The sequence below is a fragment of the Chelonoidis abingdonii genome, chromosome 10 (assembly GCF_003597395.2).
Source record: "Chelonoidis abingdonii isolate Lonesome George chromosome 10, CheloAbing_2.0, whole genome shotgun sequence".
Lineage (NCBI taxonomy): Eukaryota > Metazoa > Chordata > Testudines > Testudinidae > Chelonoidis > Chelonoidis abingdonii.
This window is the reverse complement of record NC_133778.1, coordinates 5,833,284-5,840,022: the sequence shown is the minus strand read 5'-3', so window position 1 is coordinate 5,840,022 and position 6,739 is coordinate 5,833,284. Positions and strand designations below refer to the sequence as shown.

The 6,739-nt window shown below is 44.9% G+C and overlaps 1 long non-coding RNA gene across 1 annotated transcript in view; it reads left to right on the top strand.

The window, feature by feature from the left end:
• Nucleotides 1-2,165, top strand: part of LOC116818595 (uncharacterized) — a 7,829-nt gene extending 5,664 nt beyond the window's left edge. The window contains exon 3 of the long non-coding RNA XR_004372215.2: nt 1,195-2,165. This is a non-coding gene — a long non-coding RNA (uncharacterized LOC116818595). The remainder of the gene's footprint in view (nt 1-1,194) is intronic.
• Nucleotides 2,166-6,739: the final 4,574 nt, after the last annotated feature.

Genomic DNA, 6,739 nt, shown 5'->3' with positions numbered 1-6,739 from the left:
TTTTTTTATTCTGGTGTGAGACCCCAGGGGACGGGGTCTGGATTCACCAGGGAGTTGGTGGGGAGAGGAGAGGGAAGGGGGAGAGAGGTGTTGATTTCTCTCTGTGTTAGGATTACCGTCTCTCTGAGGAAGAGTCTGGGATGGGGAGAGAGAAGGAGGGGAGAAGGTGCATTTTCCTCTCTGTTTAAGATTCAAGGAGATTGAATCACACAGTGATCTTCCAGGGTAACCCAGGGAGGGGAAGCCTGGGAGAGGCAACGGTTGGGGAAAGGGTTTACTTTCCTTGTGGTAAGATCCAGAGGGTCTGGGTCTTGGGGGTCCCCGGGTAAGGTTTTGGGGGGACCAGAGTGTACCAGGCACTGGAATTCCTGGTTGGTGGCAGCGCTACGGGTTCTAAGCTGAGGATTAAGCTTAGAGGAATACGTGCTGGTACCCCATATCTTGGACGCTAAGGTTCAGAGTGGGGATTGTACCATGACAGGGTAGGAGTAGGGTTAGGGTTAGGCAACTCTAATGAAAGTCAGTGCAGGAGGATGTGCAAAGAGAAATTATTTCTTTGTTTAAATTCCATGGCAAAGAAGTAAAAGCAATGTTATTGAAAGATCTGCCGTGGCTAGTAGGTCAGACTACATTTTGGAAATATACAGTGATTTGTGACAGCATGACTGAAAGAGCTATATTAGGAGCAGGCTGGTTGTGGAGGAGAGAGAGAGGGACTGTGATTGAGCAGATTATAACAGGAGGATTGAGAAAGCTATGGCAGCTGTGGTACAGCCAGACACTGAGTGGATAAGGGATTTTCCATGGTTTGGGCTAGAAAGAAATCTGAAAGTGGTGGTGTGGAAGCAGCAGTGAAGGTAGTGGGGAAAAATCTGTAAACGCAACTTCTCCATATTCCTATCCAGCAGGAGCTGTTCCTCATAGAGAACTGTTGCAGGATTTGAAAGCACAGGGAGTAGTAATGGAGTGTCAAAGCCCCTACAACTCCCCAGTCTGGCCTGTACAGAAACTGGACGGCAGAGGCGTCCCATGATTGATTATAAAAAAAAAGAATGAATCTATAGTACCTCTGACCCCAGTTGTAGCCAACCTTCTAACTATAATGGCCAGAGTAGTGGCCATGGCTAAATGGTTCTCTGTACTGATCATTGCTAATTGTTTCTTTGCTATTTAATGTCTTTAAATTAATAACAGGCTAAGTTACAAGAACTCCTGAGTTCCTGTTAACACAAAAGAAACAAATGGTTGAGTGAGTATAAAAGAAGATCTGGAAGGCAAATTTGGTGCGAACAGTTAAGAACATTTTGGCAGAAGAAAATCAACGTAAAGCGAAGACCAAAAGGAACAATTAGAATATCAATGGAAAATAGAGAACAAGGTGATGCTTAAAGACTGGGTAAAAGAGGTAAAATAAAACCTATATAAAAAGAACCCTTTCCAGTTAACTATGTGGCCAGTCCCTTGGCAGTTTTAGTAACCACTCTGGATGGAGGTGTGCGAAAACATTCTGATCAAATCAAATTGTACTTGTCAAGGGACTAGTGTCACGGACTCCCTGGGTGATGCTCTGGCACTGCTCCCCACAAAGCCAGTCAGGACTTTGGGGAGCCTCCTCTTCCTCGGAGCAGACTGTTTTCAGGGCAAGAAGCTCACACCGCTTCAGCTCCTGGGCCTCTCCTTGGAGCATTCAGCATCCTCTGCCCCTCCATGAGCTTCCCACAGCGAGCCCGCCCGGCGGGGTCCTGGGGAAGCCAGAGGGTCCTGCACGCACCCCCACTTCGCAGTCAAACGTGACTCTCAGCCAGCCAGTAAAACAGAGGTTTATTAGATGACAGGAACACTGTCTAAAACAGAGCTTGTAGGTGCAGAGAACCGGACCCCTCAGCCAGGTCCATTCTGGGGCCCAGTGAGGCAGACCCCCACGTCTTCCCTCACTCCTCGTCCCCCGCCAGCCCCCAAACTGAAAACCCCCTCCAGCCCCTCCTTCTCTGCTGAGTTCCTTTTCCAGAGCAGGAGGTCACCTGACCTCTTTGTTCTCCCACACCTTTAGCATCCCCTTGCAGGGAGGAAGGGCCTGGCCATTAGTTGGTAGGTGACAAAGGGTCGGCCAGAAACTGAGGCCCCCCCACAGTATTCAGAGGAAACATTAAGAACAGTCCCACTTTATCACAGAAATAAATGCACAATATGTATTAACCTATAAGGCCCGGTTAGAGACCTTGTTTTTTGTTTTTGTTTGTTTATATTTTTTCAGGTTAATCTATGAGTTTATGGAAGCAAGAAGTATGCTGTGAAGTTTGCTTTGTTTTGTTACTTGTGGGCTTGTTTGCTGTGCAACTAGGACCCTATCCAAAGAATAAACCAGAAGATTAAGTTAAAATTTGGTTAACACAATAAGCACCCTTATTCGGGGCACAAACATAAGAATGGCTATACTAGGTCAAACCAAAGGTCCATCTAGCCCAGTGTCCTGTCTTTCAACAGTGGCCCATGCCAGGTGCTTCAAAAAAAATGAACAGAACAGGCAATGTCCAAGTAATCCAACCCTTGTTGTCTATCCCCAGCTTCTGGCAAACAGAGGCTAGGGACACCATCCCTACCCATCTTGGCTAATAGCCATTGAGGGACCTATCCTCCATGAATTTATTTGGTGGTTCTTTAAAAAAAACTTGTTACAGTCTTGGCTTTCACAATATCCTCCAGCAAGAAGTTCCACAGGTTGACTGTGTGAGGAAATATTTCCTTTTATTTTAAACCTGCTGCTTATTAATTTCATTTAGTGACCCTTAGTTTTTGTGTTATAAGTAAATAACACTTCCTTATTTACTTTCTCAACAGCAGTCATGATTTTATAGACCTCTATTGTATCCCCCTCTTGATCCATCTCTTTTCTAAGCTAAAGAGTCCCCATTTATTAATCTCTCCTCATATTACCCTTGATCATTTTTGTTGCTTTTTTTTTTCTATGCCTTTTCCCACTTCCAATACATCTTTTTCAAGATGTGGGCAAGGCCGGCTCCAGGCCCCAGCACGCCAAGCGTGTGCTTGGGACGGCATGCCATGAGGGGCGCTCTGCCGGTTGCCGGGAGGGTGGCAGATGGCTCCGGTGGACCTCCCGCAGGCGTGTGTGCGGATGCTCCACCGGAGCTGCGGAACCAGCGGACCCTCCGCAGGGACGCCTGCGTGAGGTCCAGTGGAGCTGTGGGACCAGCAAGCGGCAGAGCACCCCCCGTGGCGTGCCGCCGTGCTTGGGGCGGCGAAATGGCTAGAGCCAGCCCTGGATGTGGGCATACCATGGATTTTTATGAAGATAATATAATATTCTCTGTTTTATTATCTATCCCTTTCCTAATAGTTCCCAACATTCTGTAAGCTTTTTTTAGTGGCCGCTGCACATTAAGTTAATGTTTTCCAAGACCCCTTTCCTGTGGCAACAGCTAATTTAGGCCCCATTATTTTAGATGTATAGTTGGGATTATGTTTTCCAATGTGCATTATTTTGAATTTATCAATATTAAATTTAATCTGCCATTTTCTTGCCCAGTCACCCAGTTTTGCAGAATCCCTCTAACCCTTTGCAGTCCACCTGGGACTTAACTACCTTGAGTAGTTTTGTATCATATACAAATTTTGCCACCTCACTGCTTACCCCTTTTTCCAGACCATTTATAAATATGGTTAACAGTATTAGTTCCAGCACAGACCCCTGAACACCACTATTTACCTCCCTCTATTCTAAAAACTGACCATTTATTTCTCCAAAACCTCCTCTAATAACAGCTCAATCTGTAACAGTTCCTCAGATTTGTTACCACGTTTAAAAATCCCCCTCACATCCTCAGCTGTAAAGACAGATGCAAAGAATTCATTTAGTGTTTCCATGGTGCTGTTTGCCTTCTTGAGTCTTCCAAGGTGCTAAAGGAACCTTAATCGCCCAGTGGCCTCACTGATTGTTTACAGACTTCCTGCTTCTAATGTACTTAAAAAAAGAAAAAAACTGGTAGTTAATAAACCAGGTGTTTATCAGTGTAAGAAAATAAACCTCCTAATAAAAGCAGAGCTGGCTTCAGACACCAGCCGAGCAAGCTTGTGCTTGGGGCGGCAGATTCTACGGGGCAGCTTCCGCCCAAACCTAGGGTGGCACGGCCGCTTTTTTTTTTGTTTTTTGGTTGTTGCTCCCGCCGCCCTGGAGGGGGCGGAGAAGGGGAGCACCCTGCAGCAAACTTGGCATGGCAGCCCATGTCCTTCCTGCCCCACCAACCGGAGTGGAGTGGAGCCCTCCTGGCAGGTGGCGCGGCAGTCAGGGCCGTGGAGTGAGTGCCCCGCTGAAGTGCTGGCTGCCCCCCTTCTCTCTCTCCTCCCCCACTAGACTGGACGCGCACTCTGCAGCACAGGGAGTCCCCCTGCTCCCTGGCTTCGGCTGCCCTGTAGGGTTTTTTTGTTTTGCTCCCCCCCCCGTTTTGCTGCTCCAGTCACGCTGTGTCCCCTCCCCCCCCGTTTTGCCACTCCAGCCACGCCGTGTTTTTTTTGTCCCCGCCACCCCTGTTTTGCCACTCCAGCCACGCCGTGTTTTTTTTGTCCCCGCCACCCCCGTTTTGCCACTCCGGCTGTGCCGTATTTTTCCTCCTCCCCCTCGCCCCCCGTTTTGCTGCTCTGGCCGCGGCCGTGTTTTTGGGGTTTTTTTTCCCCCTGCTTTGCCGCTTTGCCCCTCCCCCCCCTTTTTTTTTTTGCTTGGGGTGGTAAATAAGCCTGAGCCGGCCCTGAATAAAAGGACTCAATTACCCTGTTTGGTCTGCTATCAGTTTAAAGAAATATTAGAAATAAATCCCCAAACCTGAAAGTAGCCTCCAAGGTTAATTCTCTGCGGGAGGGGAAAGTTGCAAAAAAGCTTTTGCAAAGTTTAAATTCCAGTATTGGGGTAGATAATGGTACAGATTTTATCAAAGTCCCAGCCAAAGTAAACCTTATTGTGGGCAACAACTTGGAACCAACCCCTGCAAAAGTGCTGGACAGAAGTCATAGGAAAATTGTTTCCCCAATAGTGCATACTGCAGCGATACTTATTTCACTGGGATCGAAGGGGAAAAAAAGAGAGACAATTTGGGAAACATTGAATACTGGGCTGCAATCAGGAAAAACATACTCTCTGAAAGTAGAGAGACTTTAAGAAAATTTTTGGAACAATTGGTACAAACAGCACACACTGGGGAACAAGGCAAAATAATGGATCAAGAAATGGAACCCTCTGTAATGGAATTAAGTAAAGTACTTGGGGAAAGTATTTTGGAAATTGTTAAAGAATTAAAAGATATTCGTCAAGATTGTCCTGGGGAAAGTGTGTATAGAAGTCCAGGGAATCCTGGGACAACAGTGGAAAAAATTATATTTTGGAACAAAGTTGGAGAGGTAATTGGCCAGACACACTTAATTGGGCATTAAGTTGTTATTCCTATGTTAATCAATCATTCCAAGATACCTGAAAGGTGCAAGGTCATACATGTTCCATGCACCAGTGGACCCTTGTCCTTTCCAATATAGCTAATGGAGACGTACAAGAAGTGTATCTGGTAATATATGCAAGCACCTGGAGAAATGAAACAGGGTATTATGAAGTAGTGCCAGAGGGAAATGGATTATGGTGGATACCCAGAGAAGAATGAAAACAAATAATAAAAGCCCAGTGGGAATGGGACATCTTAATTAAAAAAGGAAATTGGAATTTGAAATGATAAGGAGGTAACCTTACTATGAATTTACAATGGAAAAATGGTTGGTGGAGACTAAATGAAATAAATCAAAATATATATTGGCATCCAAAAAAAAGGGGGGGGGGGAGGTAATGGAACAATAAACAACCAACCAAATGTGATGTACACATGGAGAATAATTAACTTCCAGTGTAAGCAATACCATTGGCACCTCCAGGTGACTAAAACATTGTAATTCACCCTAAATTAATATCACCAGATGTAAAGGCAATAGAATGAAATAATAGAGATTGGGATATGGAAATACAAACAAACCAAAAAACTTTGGATCAATCAACTAGGCTTGTAATAACTTAAAGCATGTGCTTGCTTGAAAATATAAAAATATTTTAAAAGCAGCAGAGAATATAAGATCTAGAATGTGTGTTTAGTATGAATTGTATGTCAAGTAACAGAATGGAATGGAATTGAATGGGCGATGTGGTGTTAGATTTGTGGAACCACAGCGTTACTTCTTTTGTGCTTCTGTTTTGGATACCAAATATGTAAGCAGTATAAAGAAAAGACAAGCTTTGCAGAAAACTTTAAAATCAAATGGTCAGGTTATGCTTTTGAAGATCATAAAATGAGGCTGTAGTTGAAAAAGGGGACACATGATTCAATACTAGGCATACTAAATAATTGGCATGATTGGTGCGATATCACAGTTACCTTTGATAATTGGATATCGAGTGGGGGACTGTTGAGACGGTGCCAGAGTATTGTGAAACTGTTGGGACAGTGCCAAATTATTGTGAATTACTGTGGCTGATATGAATGAATGTGATACGCATGAGTTCAGTTTGGCTTGGGATGTCTGAAGTGGCTAAAGGATTCTGGGAGCAGAATTCTCTTAGCAGTAGCTGTGGAAATGTACTAGAAGTACTGAAATGGCTCCATTTGTACAAGTGTTTCAGTTTTGGAATATATCAGCCAGGGGGTGAGAGGGGCAGCTCACAAAATAAAGATGACGTAAGAACATGCGGTCAGTG